At 23.5% G+C, this 18,279-nt stretch overlaps 1 non-coding gene across 1 annotated transcript; it reads right to left on the minus strand.

Annotated features, from left to right (window-relative positions):
- Positions 1-641: 641 nt before the first annotated feature.
- TRNAP-AGG (transfer RNA proline (anticodon AGG)) lies at positions 642-713 on the minus strand. Its single transcript has one exon. It is a non-coding gene; the product is annotated as a tRNA-Pro (tRNA).
- Between the last annotated feature and the right edge of the window lie 17,566 nt (positions 714-18,279).

Raw genomic sequence — 18,279 nt, forward strand, 5'->3', positions numbered from 1 at the left:
TACTATTTTTACGTTAGCAGATTATATCATTCAAATCTACTTTACGGTGTTTTATCAGTCGATATCCTTTATTTATTTAACCCTTATATCAGATGTAACATTTTGATGCAAAATTATGTTTTTAAACAGGGATAATTTGTATTTTTTTCGGTTCGTATTAACTGTTTTGTGGACTATTTCTAAAAAGCGCTTAAATTTTTTATGTGTCTTTTTTTCAATACTCCTGAAATTGAGAGCAAAAAAACTCCATGTAAAATAAAAAACTAGTATAAACAAGGTATTGTGGCTATAAATACGTTGTTAGAATTAATATTTTAGAGACTTTAAAACAGAAACGGTAATTTTTTAACAACATCGGCCTTATATAATGGGGTTTAATTAATTGTCAATATTATTTTTCTGCACATAATATTATAGTATTTTCAGAGGTTATTAAATTTACACGAACATACATAAATTTGGATTTAAAAACTATGAGTCAACTGATTTTCGCAATATATAAATTATTTCATACTAAAGATATACAATTTTAAACGTCAATTTATTTAAAACTTTATGATAAAGGACTAATAGAGATTTATTCCAGCTTATTTTGTCTAATTGATGGACATTATGATGTATTGAGACTATATAGGGCAAAAGGGGTTTACTGGGAATTGAACCCAGGACCGCGCGCACCCTAAGCACGAATCATACCTCTAGACCATAAACCCTCGCAAAATTCTAAAGTAGAGATACATAATTTTGTTTAATATAAATAATAATAATGTTTTCGTTTTACTGCTAAATGTGCGGAATTAATATTGTAACATTTTACAGGATTTTCATATAAAACAGATATGTGATCACAGAATGATCGTTTCCTTATCTTTTAAGAATTAAGTAATATTCTATTTATTTTAAGTAGATTTTTATGCAACATAATGCCATATAATATACTAAAATTTTAAAAACTAGGTAATGTAATTTTATTCTGCTTTTAACTCCGAGTATTGAAATGGAGAACGTTATTGTATCCAATAGAATCAAAAAAATATGGATATATGATAATATCAAACATTGTCAATATTAATTAAAAATAAAGCTAAGGTAAGAAAAATTAAACAAAATTATAATTTAATGTTTTATTTTCTTTTTGAAATTTAAGCGCATAACCTGTGTGTTTTTTTGAACAACAATTAAAGAGTTACTTCTGTCGATAACCCCACCTTTATTTATTTCATATAATATCACCCTTTTGAGTTATTAACACATAGTTTTTTTCATTATTATTTTAATGTTCGTGAGCTTTCGCTTTCTTTGATATTCTAGGGTTCATAATATTTAGTTTATAAAATTATGTGACCTAAAAACGTGTAAAAGCAAATAATAATGATACAACCTCTGTGTTTTATATTATATTGAATTTTTATAATTAAGGGTTAAGTTTCTTCTTCCTATAAATTATATCTACAGTGATAATGACGGCCTATTAGGAATATTTAACAACTCCTTAATCCATCTTTAGACGCCTTCCTCTCATCTATCTTCATCAACTGCTCTTAATCTGTCAAATGATATGAGTTCAAAGATCTTGTTAAATAACTTATATTAATATTTATTACAAGCGATATATTTAAAGAAAACACTTGAATCAATAAGCCTTGAAAAAATATTTTTTTTGAGGAATATTGTTGAGGGCATATGGCTGAAATATGTATTAACTAAGTATAATCTGTAGGGCAATCTCAAGTTTTACTTAAACAAAATTAAATTTGTAAAAATACTGTATTACGGCAAATAAATTTTTGATTTTAGTGTTTATACGAGGCTTTTTTTATCAAAAAATTATTTATTTTGAAAATACTGCTTTTTGCATTAAATAAAACTATGAATTTCCGTAATTTCAAGAAAATTTAAAAATAAAAATAAAAAAAATATTTATTCACATAAAACCAGACATTCATACAATTATATGTTTTATAAAATGCTTATTAAATGTAGATATGACATAAATTAAACATAATTTATGCTTTTTGCAGCTAAATGTTTTATAATATTTTTCTTAAAAGGAAATATCAATTAAAGAAGTAGAATTTCGAAAATAACATTCGTAAATTCATAAGAAAAAATTAAGTCAAAACAAGGCGATATGATTTATATTGCATGCAAAAAAAAAATATTTATTTGATGGTATGTTTGGGAAAATATAAAACATTTTTTTATGATCTGATCTTAAATGGAATTACAAATAAATGTAATTTTAAAAAAATACAGAAGGATAGAATAAGCTATTTTCTTAATGTGCATTATCTTTCAAAAACATAGCAGTTAGTTCAAAAATAAAAAATAATTAAATTATGATTTTCAACGACAATTCAATTAAGTGGTTTTCGAGCTATTTAAAACACAATTTATGGCGCTTTTATCTTTATTGGGGCAAATACACGCAAAAAATTTAGCAATAATATGCATTAAGTTAAGTTTTATTTTTAATTTTTATTCATGTTAAAAACTGATATAATGTTCAAATAGTGCATGTTTTTGCAGCTTTATTAACGCTTTGAAATATTGTTTAGACAAATGGTTCAAGTAACTTTTAAGAAAACACTATCAAACTTCAATGATTTTTTTATTGGAAATTGTTATAGTATGCACGAAAGAAATACTGCAGGCAAATATTATTTTCATTATATAAATATTAAATAAAGCTAAAAATCTTTTTTATTATTTTGTGGCTTCCTTTTTTATGATTACTTAAGTTTGATAAAACTATCCAAATTTTTAGGCCTTATAATATATAGCTGTTTATTTATATGATTAAGTTTCTTTTATTTTTATATTCTACTTAAACTGACAGAAAGTTTTTTTTTATTTAAACCACATATTTTATCTTTAAATGCCCACTACCAAAATCTATAAAAATGTGATTTGTTGTTTTTTTCGAATTTAAAAAATATATAAACTACAAAAAATTTCATTCGTTTCAATCTAGATTATTGAAGAAAACAAATGTGGCCATAGTTTATATGTGTAAATATTCGATGTAAAATCTTGATTTGAAGGATTAGGGTTCGAGTTATTCTTACATAAATACATTGATAAAAATTGGTAAATTTATAAACAAGTAATATATGCCGCTTAGCGCAAGAAATATAGAAAATACTGGTACTATCACCGAAAAAAGCAAACAAGCATTTTTAAAACCCACTTTATCAGGGTGCATATACGCATTATCACTGTTTTATAGATAAAATATTTTTTTAATTACAAAAGTTATTTCATGGGTGTAAGGGAAACCTTGAGCCGATTGGCGTGCTTCTAAAACCTTTAACTCAATTTTTAAATGATTCAAATATCATTCTGCATCTTATATTTATATGAAATATTGCGATCTATGTAATCCAAAATTAGCTTTATTCATCATAACGTCATTTATATAGTTTACAATATGTATTTATGAATGATCTATTGAAGAATAACGGAAAAAATATACTTTGAATTGCCATTTTAAGTAAATAATTTTTATATAAGGTTTATGCCGTTTATTCATAAAAAAATGCTAAATTGGATTTGGATTATAATATCTAACATAGAAACTGAGCTTTATAAATAGATCTTATCTAGATCCCTTAAAAAAACAAACATACTATAATGATTGATTCAAATGGGTGTAACATATTATTGTTTATTATTCGAATTAAGATGTCTATAATTTCTTTTCTAGTTTTAGGCAAAAATAAATGTTCACTGTAATTTTTGAAGAATAACACAAAAAAACGATATTTTATAAGAAGAACGCAAAAAAAGATATCTTGAGGCAAAAAAATAAATTAAATATTAAAAGCGTGCTGGTTAAAAAAAACAATGGTTTTTATATAAAAATAAGAAGGAAATCATATATTCGTTTTAATTTGAAATTCTGGCATTTCAAACAAAAATCACAAGAAATAACATGGCATAGCCTTGAAAAAATAATGATATATTTTTTTTATGAATTCATAGCAACACTTTCAAAGCGGTCTAAATTTTTCATAAAAAAATATAGATAAATTTAAATTTATTTTTTATTTCTTTAAAATGAGTATAACAGTAAAGAAATGTTCTTTGTTCATAAGAAAATATGCCTATATGATTAAATAAAAAAATAACTAACTCTTCAGATTAACACATTAATTAGCGTTGATTATGGTATTTTAAACCCCAAAAAAACACATTCATAAACAACACAATTATGTTTTTTTTATAAACATCATTTTATAGCTTACACCATAAATACATTTATTCGAGTTTTAATAAAGCTTCATTATGAATAACACAATTCTGTTATTTTTAAAAACATCATTTTATAGCTTGTACCATAAATACATCTATTCGAGTTTTTATAAAAATTCCAACAAAAAACAATATTCCGTATGATTATAAACATTCATTTTACTTTATATAAATATGATGCAAGAAATATAAATTAGTGATAATATGACTGTAATAATATGTCGAGGGGTTGGATGTTCTAATGAAGCAGAAACACATGCACAAATGATGGAATAAAAAAAAACTCTATTTTTTTACTCTTTAAATGTGAATCCAATTGTTTTTGGCTTTTAAATTTATTATTCGCAATAGTTGGATAAATGGTTTTTATAGAGCTTTCAAAGGTTTTATTTAAATAAATATTTATATATGAAAAATAAAAATCATCATAAATAGAAAATTGTAATAAAAACTATAATAATGTAGAAGAGATAATACGGCACAAATTTTTGAAGAAGTATCATATACAAATCCGTTCGAAAGATACTTCTTACAGAAACATATTACTATATTTTCCTTTTTTTTAATTAGTTACTTGCATTTTGTATAATATATAGTTTCGTCTAAAATAGATTGATTCAGAATATCCTTAATATTATTTTTTTAAATCTTGACATCAGCGATTTACACTAAAATTTTATAAATTAAATTTTTTACATTCTTCATTTTATATTTTTTCAACCCATCAAAATGGGTCTGCAGCGAAGTGATAGACATAAACGTTCAAAGACAGGTGCAAAAAAAGGGATATACCGCAAGAAACGAAAGTTTGCTTTGGCAAGACAACCATCTAACACCAAAATAGGGGAGACGAGGGTACGGCCTTTACGAGTAAGAGGAGGAAACATCAAGAAACGTGGCTTACGTCTAAATACTGGCGAATTTACTCTTGCATCAGACAATGTTTCACTAACAAGTACTATGACGACTGTGATGTATCATCCTTCAGATACCGAACTTATGAGAACCAATACATTGACTAAGGGTGCTATTGTTAAGATTTCCAATGCTGAGGACTTAAAAGAAAAGGTAGCTGAACGATTGTCTTATTTAAAAAAAGTTGATCCTACTTTTGTGGATAATTTAGAGAAGGGAAATTTGTATGGTGTGATTAATTCTAGGCCTGGTCAAGAAGGATTTGTATCGGGTCGTATTTTGCAAGGCGATGAGCTTAGGTTTTATATGGCAAGATTTAAAAAGAGTAAAGCTAAATAAATAATATCGGATTATTTAATAATCATTTAAATACAATTACACTTTAAATCTAGAATTTATATATTTTATTAAGTATATATTTTATTGATCGTTTTCATATAATTTATTTTTAAATATAGATTATTTATGAACTTTTTATTTATCATATTTACTGTCTTTTTTTAATACCTAGTTTTTTGATTTTTTTGTCACTGTAAATTTATCATATTATATATAATTTATTTATCTATTTAATTGACCTTTTATGTATAATTCTATTTAAATCCAGCTCAGAGGAAGGTGTCAAAAGATGCATCAAGGAGTTGTGCAACATTTCCAACACGCTGAACACGTCTAAATAGATAAAATTGATAAAAAGAAAATTAAACCATAAATAAATAAGAACTTCATATCTAGCTTAAGCAAGATACTATAACTCATATTATTTGAGAGAAGAAGAGCAATTGACCAAGATAGATCAGGGGAAGGTTTCAAAAGATGCATCAAAGAGTTGTGCAATATTCACAACACGCTGACTACGTCTAAATAGATAATATTTTAAAAAACCAAATAATTTTTAAAAAAATATTTCGTATATGTTTTTTTATGTTTTAATTTACATATGTTCATTTGAATAATCGATTAAAATAAATTTTATTTAAAACCGTTGTAAAATGTGGAAATTCCATTTATCGCAATTTTTGGATTCTTCATGCATAATTAGATCTGTATTTTTTGTCAAATTTTATTTATTTATTTTTATATTGAATCTATACATTGATTTTTATTAGGTTGGCTTATTTCTTTATAATTTATATTAAATGCAAAATTTTTTTGTTATGATCAAAGTATTCTTACCACAAAAATTTTAAATGAAAAAAATTCATAGGCAAAATAATAATATTTTTTTGAGGTGTATTATATACAAATATTTTTCGGTTGGATCTATTTTCAATAAAATTACGAAATGGGAATCTTGTTGTTCTAATCACCTAAAAATGGTAAAAAAATACAGATTCAATATCCTATTTAAAATACTATGTATATAAGATCAGACATTCTAGCTGTTTAGAGTTCTAACGTACTTGTCTTATAGACCGATACAAAATAAATTATATCTTTTTTATACTTAAGGTATTCATGCTGTATAATCATTTTAAGACCCCATTTTAATTTCTAGAATTTTAAAGTTGAGGATGATTTTCTTTACATAATTTTATTATTTAATTGTAGAAATATGCTACAAAAGTTATAGAAAATATTCAGCAAGACCTTGATACTATCTAGACTATTTATATACCACATGAATATTTTTTTATATCAAATTTAAAAAAGTTATTTACTGTTTTTGATATAATATTGGTGATACTACTGATATTAATATATGGAAACGTAGATTACAACATTATTATTATATCTGGTTGTTAAGAATGTATTTTTATAATAATTTCGCTAGATATGAATATTTTGATATTTTCGTATAAGTAATCAACTAATATTTACATTTTCTGCCGCAAAGGAATGTTAAATAAAATTATGTGCATAGTTTATGTTTTAAAATAGTCCTATTATTATAAGCGCTATGTGTATGATACGAGCAATCGCAGTCTTTTTTTTAAAAAAAAGGGTATAGGCTGATACAAGGTGTATTTTTTTTATAAAAACCGGGCGAAATTCAAATATTTATAGTACTCTGAAGTTAAATATTGACATAATATGTAATTTAGAACATAAACTATAAGCTTTTTTGAAACTGTAAATTTATTTTTATATTCAGGGACAGCATGGTTGATTTGACACTAGTACATATATCATTAATTTTGACATCATATTCCTATCTAATATCTTTCTCTATATCTCTACTCTTTTCAAAGTAAATAAGTTGAATTGTTTTTTTTTAATTCAAATATTAAATTAACAATTTTAATTAGGAATCTGTATAATGCGTATCCGATATTTTAAGTGGCTTACCATTTCCTTTGAAGTGCATTAAATAAAATTATTGTGTTTTATGCATGAATTATAATTAAAGTGAAGGATGGTACTGTTGTAATAGTAAAAAATTGACTTTTTTATGTGTTTCTATTTGTTTCTTCGTTCTTGAAATGGTATTTTTTGATAATAAATATGAAATATTATTTAAGTGTATGAATATGAATCCAGTAAATTCAAATTCCAAATGTTTTCATTATATTATTATTACATAAACTAGATTATAAAACCTCCTAGATATTTAATTAGGTTCTATAAGTATAGCCCGTTTCCGTATCAATAGACAAATCACCAGCCGATTAAATTAATGAAAATCAACTAAATTCATCTAAAGTAATATAAAAAAATGCAAAATATTTTGATAAAATTATGGAATATAATATTGTAGATCGATACAATATTAAAATTAAAAACATAAGAGCCCATCCTTGAATTTTAGTAAATTCGAATATTGCTATTTATACCCAGGCTTTATTATAATCAAAAAAAAATACAGACCTTCAAATATGCGTCTCTATATTTTTTTTCATACACCATTCTCTTTTTCAATGCTGTACTTCAGCTTGTTAATTTACGGCTCAACATTTCGTGCTGAACCAAAGAATCATGAGCAACAATATTATACAGACCTGTGATACCATTCTGTTTATTGTTGTTTAATGATAAATCATCTTGCCTTTCCATTTATCGTATACATTATTTAACTCACACTGACCGCTCTCTTAATGGCATTTATCGATGTTTCTTTCGATCTGTAAAGAAAAACCTCGAAAAATACTTGGCTAGGTGACTACAATAATCAAGGCTTAAGCTGGTCTGCTGAAGCCTTTCTCGATGAGACTAAATCTTTTATAAGCATTGCTATATCGGCTCGAATATGGTAAACCAGACCCATACATTTAAAAAGCATTTTTGGCACAATGCTTGCCTATTCGTTTCTTTCCTCGTTCACACCCTTCTAGCGAACATCTATATATACCAACAACATCGCATATAGCTATTGTCGGAAGGCTTGTTTTAATGAATATAAGAAGTTAAATCAGTTTCCTGATTCCGATTTTTCATTTAAAAACCATATTCTTTTACGATCGATATAGTATTTTGGTATTTGAACAACTGTAATTCATATACCTATAGTTATAACTATTTCAGTTATCCTTTGTAGATTTTCTCACTATTTCAATTATTCTTTGTAGCTTTTCTCATCATTTCAGTTATTCTTTGTTGCTTTTCTAACCATTTTCAGCTATTCTTTGTAGATTTTCTCACCATTTCAGAATTCTTTGTAGATTTTCTAACCATTTTATGCTATTATTTGTATATTTAACAACCATTTCAGTTATTCTTTGTAGATTATCTCACTATTCTAATTATTCTTTGTATATTTTCTAACCATTTCAGTTATTATTTGTAGCTTTTATGATCATTTAAGTTGTTTTTTATAGCTTTTCTAACCATTTAAGTTATTTTTCGTAGCTTTTGTAACCATTTCAGTTATACTTTGTAGATTTTCGCACCATTTCAGTTATTCTTTGTATATTTTCTCACCATTTCAGTTATTCTTTGTATATTTTCTAACCATAGATTAACTTGTTTGGGCACAAAAAACACATAACTTATTAATGCAACAAGTTTCTATTTACACATCTAAAAAATTAGACTTATTTTCGTTTGTTTTCTTAAATTAATCCAAAAAATTAACATTTTTAGAAGTAATTTAATTCATTTCAAACACATCAGACAAATTCCTGCAATAAGGATTTTGATAAGTGGCACCAGCTTGTATGTACTTAATTAAATGTTTGGGCCAAAGTCTTTTTATACAACATCCAAAAAAAAATTCGTCATTTTATAGTAATTGTTGATAGACTTGGTGTATTTTCATGTTTTTCTGCTTAAAAGGACCTTTGATTTCACTTATAAAAGTTTATAGCACATAGATGAAAGATTATTTCTTCAGAACATACAAGAAATTGATACATTATCAATCGAAACTATTATTCATATAAAATTATGCTATATATTGTTGGAAAATATCGCAATAATTTTTTAAATAAAAATAAAATATATCAAATGAAATGCATGATGGGTTAATTTTGCTATCAAAGATATAAAATCATTGTTTTTCATATAATTTTAAATGGATACAAATATCTTTTCTATCAATTCCATTGTTTCCAATCTGTTTAATGATAAAAATCGTTTTTTTTTACAAAATCAAATAATTGTAATTTATTAAGTTTATGCAGCAACATTTTATAAAAAAACAAAGAAAATCTGATAAAATTGACTCAGTAAACAATCTTTTATAATGCCATTTCAGTTGTTTTATTTAAAAGGGGTATTGGGTGTAATTTCGAGCTAAGATAGAAGGCAAGATTAAATATATATATTATTTATTAATAATTTATATGCAACAGAATTTGTTTTTATTCTGTTTATCTTTCAGTATTTTTTTATGTTTAAGTTTTAAAATTAGAAATATAAAGTCGTTTTTCGGGATAAAAAATTTATTTTTATAATATTGCAAACTTCTAGAGAAAAGGACACAACTATATCAGTTGCATCGTTAAATTAGTTTATAAAGAACACACAAAAGAATTACTGGTGCCTTAAAAGATATAGAGTTTAATAAAAGATACTTCATACAACAGAAATTACTTTTTTTATTAAAATTTACTGTATTTAGCAAACATTTAAATAATATTTCATTATATACCCACTAAAAAACTATATAAATAGGGGATTATATTGTATTTATTTTAGTTCGAGCTAAAATCATACCTTGAATATAGTACGAGTATAATAAAAACACAGCATTATGAATATTTAGAATCATGGTTATATGTTGTTTAGTTACAGTTAAATAATAATCATAAAAAATAAGATTTGGCAGATTTATAAATCGTTAAAATTCTTAGTTGGATGGTCTTTTAATCACAGTTAAACAATTATCATAAAAAAGGAGATTCCGCAGTATTTTAATATTTAAATTAATGATTGTAATGTTGTTTGATCATACATAAAATAATAAAAAAAGTTGATTTCTCTGCATTATTATTAGTTAAATTAATGATTGTATTGTTGTTTAATCACAGTTAAATAATAAAAATTGAGATTTCGCAGTATTTGAATATTTATCTTAATGGCTGTACTCTTGTTTGAGCAATGTTGAATAATAAAAAAGGAGATTTCGCAGTATTTGCATATTTAAAATTAATGGCTATACTGTTGTTTGAGCAATGTTAAATAATAAAAAAAGAAGATTTTACAGCATTAGTAATAAATAAATCAATGGTCGTATTGTTGTTAAATCATACATACATTCAATCATAAATATTATAATTTAATTACTCGATAATACAATAACCAGAAAGATAGGTAAAAAAAGACCCGTTTATACAATCTGAATTATATATGTGACAAGATAATTTGATTATATTAAATATAAGCATCTATAAAAGAACCCTATCATATATATGTGATTGGGCTATCTGACTTGGTCCAAAATACTTTTCACCGAAAAGATAACAAGCTTCATCAGTCACGATAATTTTAGCCAAAGGAAAACCAATATGTTCTTCCTTAAGTGATTTAACCAGATCAGTTAAATTTTTAGGAATATCTGGATCACCAAAGACATCACAGTTATCTAAAATTGATTTTATATAATCATCAATCTTAAACACCTTTTTATAGTGTTTATCAAATGAATACACCAATATATTTTGGTCTTTTACAAATAATAAAATATCAGCAATACGTTTGATGTTATTTGATGATGGAATTTTCCAAAAGTCCATGCTGTTAAAAGGTTCTGTTTCGGCTATTTTAAATTTTATCACATCATTTCCGTCGAGAATATATTTTTCGATCTCTTTTTTGTTTCTTTCTTTGTGTGTTTTTGTTATTTCCTCTGTATCTGGCCATAAAACTAAAGCTGGTAGCATTTTGTGTGTCTTGCAGATATATGCTAAAAATCCAGAAGATAGGAGACTTGTGAGAACCAATAAAACTTGAAGTGTTCGCAATAATATTATTTTTATGTTCTTTATAATTAAATCACTCCCCATTCAATTTTAATACTGGGGCTAGAAAATTGGTATTTAAAAATATTAATATTTCTGCATTGAGTTATATTTGTAAATTAGATAAATTATGTTTTCTTCTAAATAGAAGAGAATATAAGCTTAATTTAGATTATTTTATAATTAATGAGCAAATAAAACATCAAGACTTAAAAATTAATGCGAATAATTTCAATAAATAAGAGAAATATATTATTTTTAGCTAAATAAGTCAAATTTTATAATTAATCAGCAAATAAAACATTGAATATAATATGAATGTGACTACTTCAAATATATTGAGAGAAACATATTAGTCTATGAACATACAACATTTATTTATAAATATTTAAAACAAGAAAGACTATAAAATTAATGCGAATAATTTCAATAAATAAGAGAAATATATTATTTTTAGCTAAATAAGTCAAATTTTATAATTAATCAGCAAATAAAACATTGAATATAATATGAATGTGACTACTTCAAATATATTGAGAGAAACATATTAGTCTATGAACATACAACATTTATTTATAAATAGTTAAAACAAGAAAACTATAAAATTAATGCAAATAATTTCAATATTAGGAGAAATAAATTATTTTAAGCTTAAATAAACAATTCGTAAAAAGATCTAAAACAAGAGAGAATATAATATGAATTCATCATTTTTAAATGAAATGAGAGAAACATATTAGTCTATGAACATATAACATTTATTTATAAAGATTTAAAACAAGAAAGACTATAATATGAATTCATCATTTTTAAATGAAATGAGAGTAGCAAATTTGTTATAATCATACAACCTTTCGTAAAAAGATCTAAAACAAGAAAGATATAAATTAATGTCACTACTTTAAATATATTTTGTATAACAAATTATATTATGTTTAAATAAAAAAATTTGAATAAACTCTCAAATCAGAAAGAATAAGCATTAATGTGACTACTTTAAATATATTATAAAAGAAGTAATAAAATTATGTTTAGATAAAAAATATAATTGTATTTTAGAAGGATATAAAAAACTTTTACATTAATTTTATCTCGTATAGAACAAATCACGTTATACTTAAATAAAAAAATGTATTTTTCACCCATAAAACAAGAAATGTTGGATTATTAATGTTTCTATTTTTAATTTTGTGAGAAACCAATCAAGTAATGCTTAAATAAAAAAATTAATATCCTAATAAACATTATTAATGTTGCAAATTAAAATTTGTTATTCAAATCTATAAAATAGCATTAACAATAAAACTTATTTTTTTACGTATACAATATTTGGGCACATAAACTTTGCTTCAAAATTTAACAATACGTCAGAATCAATTTCGAAAAATAAATTCAGATATTTACAAATAATATAATTCATGCTCACATATAGTCGAGATTAGAAGTATATAAATATATATCATTAAATACTATTCTTGAAAAATTCTTATCTCAAATAACCAATAAGCCCTTATATGATTTTCCTCAAATAGCTTGTTTTCTATATTTGCTGTAAATATAAATTAGCCAATATGCGTATATTTGTTAATTTGCAAAAAAAGTCGTATAATCACATTTTAAATGCAATTAACAATTTAGAGTGTATAGTAGATAGGTTCGTGATCATACGATTGTTTTTTTCCAAAAAGAATGAATTAAAACATATTTTAATTCAATTACTTTCATATTTTGTGCAGAAAAATGTTTTTACTCTCACAGTAATTTTTTTTAAAAGTGAGAAATAATCATGGTTAACATAATAGAACCACATAAAATAAAGCAATACTTTAATTATTTAAGAAAAAATATTAAATATTAGGGTTTAATAAATAGGGAAATTTTCATAAATACCATTATGAAAAGACTATTAAGTAATAAAGATGCTGATGTCTTTTTAATTTCAATTAGAAATCAAAAATAAGTATTTAATTATAAAAATTTTGTATTCGAATAATTTGGAAATCACATCTTCAAATTCAATTTTTACCGGCTTATGTTTCGCAGAAAAAAACCCCTTTATTAATTATATAAAAAAATTATGCGATAGTAATTATTCAAATGATCTTAAACAGCTACTAAACAAAAATTACTGACATATCTAAAAATAATATTATTTTTTAGCCCGACCATCTCCAAATATTGTTTCGATTAAATTATTATCGTTTATGCTATATTTTATTACATGATTCCCATACTCGCAATTTTATTTGATAAAAATAAGTCGGAAATATTCAAAACATCAAAATCTTGACAATTTTTAAGATAAAATATAGTATTTTCTTTAAATATCAACAATAGTAATATTCTAAAATTCGAGAAAAAATGTCTGAAATCACCTTTTTAGATTATTATAGGGCTTTTCTTTATGTTTTTAAAAAAGAGGTAAAAATAAATTTTTATGATAATGATTTCTAGATAAAATATATATATAGTTCGCGTTTTTCAATTGTATATAATTTCTATTAGATAATTTATAAGCGATATTTGTGAACCGACTCTAGATTTATTGGGAAATCTGTTGGTTAATTAATGAATCAAGATACACCAGATTTTTTTTAGCATGGAAATATAAAAATATTTATAAAATTCAGGCACCTAATAAAATAAGTTTCTTTAAATTTGTTTTATGTTTAATTGAGAATTGAAAAATCGAAGTTACTTCATCTAAAATTGAAATTAGTTTTTTTTCAAAAATCAATTGAAAATCAAAAAAGTCGAATTATTGCAACATCTATACAGATATGCGCCATTTTTAGATTCTTATTATTGAAACCTCGAAAAATCCATTTTAGAAAATATGACATTCTATTTTCCCGTAAATATCCAATATAAATCTCTATTTTATTTCTTTGGCGCGATCATCACTATGATTCTTCTAAATTATTCAAATGGAAATTCCATAAAAAAAAATTACATCCATAAATTGTAGTTAAATGGCTGTTGATCTATGATTAATAGATTATTATTGTATACATTCATAGACCATAGCTTTTTTTTAATCCAAAAAAAACTGCCTAAAAAGAGAAAATATCACATTCGGATTTTTATTGCATAATTTAAAACCTATGTACAAATTTAAACATTTATTCTAATAAAGAAATGCATTTGCAAATGAAATATTATATAGGTAATGTTTTTTCTGTAAGACAAAAATGAAATGAAAAACTGGTGTTGTTTATATATTTAATTTCGTTAAAAACAAATAAATTATGAAAAGTAAAGAATGAGTAAGTCCAAACAAAATTACTGTAACTTTTATGTTTTTTAGTCATTTATATTGTTTTTTTATGGACCATAAAAATCTATGCGATTCTCATTAAAGATATATTTTTAAAATATCATTCTTACGAGTAATATGAATTTTCTAATATTTGATTTTCATAAAGTGAATATCAAAATTATTTTTAAATACACAGGCTATTTAGATATTTTGACGATTTGCTATTCACTATATAAATAACATAAAAAAAAATTAAATAGGAATTAAAAATCATTGTTTCAAAGACAACTTAAAGTTATTTGATTCTATGCCAACACATTTACGTTTTTAAAATTAAATATTACATTTATAACTATGGTCTTTCATTTGTACACATTTTAAAACTATAATAATTTCTTTTTTTCAATGCATTAAAGATATTTCAAGGAATTTTTATCTTTACTAGAAAGAATTCATTTACCCATACTGTTATAGTTTTTGTGAAAATAATTCGATTGTTCGTATTTTGTTTTAACTAACTTCTAAATCGAAACATAAACTGTGGTATATAGCAAAGATTTTTCTTTGTTAACCAAAAAAATTTTATAACGAATAAAAATTTCTAAAAAATTCATTTTATTGAACTGAAGTTTTTCTAATATATAAAAGTAAAATTTATATTATTGGATTTCTAACATGTATAAGATTATTTTTATGCAGTTTCCCGTCTATTTTGAACAAAATTAGCAATAATAAAAATTTTAATGAATAAAAAGATTATAATAGAAGTAATTGATCTCAAAAGTTACATTTTTAATAAAATACTATATATTTATAAACTAAAATCTAAGAATAACGTTTTATTTATTCAAATTTGTTAATGAGAATGCCCAATTCTAGGTAAAAATTACGAAACGAGCTTGATACATATATTTAAGATCACATGAAATAAATAATTATCTTGATATTTTTTTTCTATTACCATAAATTTTACCATCGAATAGAATCAACTAAATATAATCTAATTATTTAAATTAAGAAATACAATTAAATTCACTCTAAAAAATTTACAAAAAAAGGTGCTTATATATTATCAAAAAAATAAATATAAAATATGGGAAAAATATGGTTTCAGGTATATCTACCATAATCTTTTATCTGATATCTCCTGATCTTTGGTAGATTACATGTATAAGAAGTGATATTAATGCCTTAATTTTTGAAAAATATAGGAAATTGTATTTTAATGATATAAATATACAACCTATGATCATTTGTATCTTATTCGAATGCAATGAAATTAAGGTATCATATATTTATAAGAACATCTTTTATGCAAATTTATGTGTGTTCATTTATATTATTGACAATTTAGTTATTTTAAATACCCGCGTTAAATAATACATTATCCGGTAAGAAGCTCGTTCATTATTTATCACATAAAAATGTAAAAAATATTTAATAATCATCTCTAACGACGCTATTTTTTTATTTTTATTTAAACTTTATCTTTTGTCCTAAAACCACCTTTTTTTCATCAGATTGAATAAATACGCTCAATTCTTTCTTCTAAAAATAGAATTAAAATCTTTTAAAATCCTTTAAAATATAAAATATTCTTTGATAAAATTTAATGGTGTTTTTTATATTTTTAAGCTTTACTGACATATTTATGCGTAAATTTTGGCCTAAGCTGGTTCTGGTTATGATTTTATCGTGTATTTATGTTAGTTTCGCTTCTAAAGAAAATTTTCGCAATTTTTCTTTTGTATCTGTGATTTTATTGGAACTTAAGTTAGGTTTTTTTTAAGCTAGAAAAAACAAAAACAAAATTGCAATCTAATAGTAAATAATATAAAAAAAATATCATACATTTAAAAGCGAATTTAATGCAGTTTTATCGATTTTAGGTTTTACAAGCACATTTTTTATTTGCAAAAATAGTATTAAATAACACAGAAATTAGTTTCAAGTATTTTAAACACAAAATATACGTTTTTTGTCGCTTATGCGTGTTTTTATTGCTTCATTGTCCTCGGTGACGTAATATATTTATATAGTATATACCACATTTATATTATAAAAATATATAAGCAAAAAATAATACACCAAAAAAATCCAAAAAACATCATAAAGTCAAAAAATACTGCTATTTGAAATAAAGCTACTATAAAAACTTAGTACTTTAAGATGGTTTTAAATAAATCAAAAAGTAAATAAGAAAGTTTTTTTGTTATTCGATCTTTAAATACATCTTTATATAGCCAAAAAAAACAAAATAAAAACAACCGTTAGCATTGAAATGCTTTACGCATTTATTTTTTATTTTTAGCGGACTTAATTTAATATTTTTCAAACAAAATAATGGAAAAAAAGAGACTTTATTTTAATTAAAATCATCATCGATTGACCTTATGGGTCTGCAAGAAACGATAGAAATTAGAAAAAATCATCATCTTAGAATCTCGATCTAGAAAAGCACTTGTATAAAACAGTCAGTGTTATACCTTCAACGTATTAGAAGAAAATATCTCACTATTAAATTTTTTTTTAATTGAATATAATGTACAATTTAGTATCGAAGCGCAAATTTCTGCGTATTTATGAATCCGGTCAATGCATAAGTTTATCTATTACTGAAATTGCATATAGTATGTGCCGATTTTTACAATGCTTTACCCCTAATTTTTGTTGACAAAAATATTATAGTTTAATATTTAGGGAATCTTGTCGAGTAACTACAAATTGATATTTGTTTTACTTTAATTAAACAAATCTGGCTTCATATCAAATAAATTTGTTATCTCGATAATTTTATGCAAACGGTAATGGTTCTTGAGCATGTATTAAATATTTCAACAAGTAAACAAGATTTATTTTCATATATGGCTGTAAAAAAAACTATATTCTTTTAGTTTGCATTTTTTTAAAATCTGTATAAAATATGTTTATCAAATATTTTCTTTGATATTTTTTGATCATATACTTAAAATATTGTCGAACTTTGAATAAAACAATTTAAGTTGAATTTTATAATAATATAATTAGAACTTATGATTAAACCAACAATAATTTGATGCTATACACAATTTAGGGGATCGATAAATAGCATATAGATACATATGTATTTTTCTTCAAATAGTAAAAAAATATACTGGTTTTTATATGGTTTTGCAGCCTTATTGTTCTATTATTATATCAAATTTTCATGGTTGCAATCTTTTATAAACAACTTTGTTCTTTTAATCTAATTTAACAATCTATACCTGCTTTGATTTCAAAAAATCAAATTCTTGCATATAATATGATAGTTTACTCGCATAAATTATTATTAGTTTGTAATATTTTATATCTATTTTAAGTAATTTATAAATATATTATTTTTATTGGCCACAAAAATTTGTCTATAAAGAAATATAATTGCACAAAAAAATTATGAATTTTTTTTAAAAATAACACCATGTTTTTCATATGATAAATCTTCTTTAGATTACATAAAATATTCTTAAATCATATTATTTTAACTAAATAGAG

Source organism: Rhyacophila brunnea, unplaced genomic scaffold, assembly GCF_057557595.1.
Source record: "Rhyacophila brunnea isolate RB1 unplaced genomic scaffold, BYU_Rbru_1.0 scaffold_37, whole genome shotgun sequence".
Taxonomy (NCBI): Eukaryota; Metazoa; Arthropoda; class Insecta; order Trichoptera; family Rhyacophilidae; genus Rhyacophila; species Rhyacophila brunnea.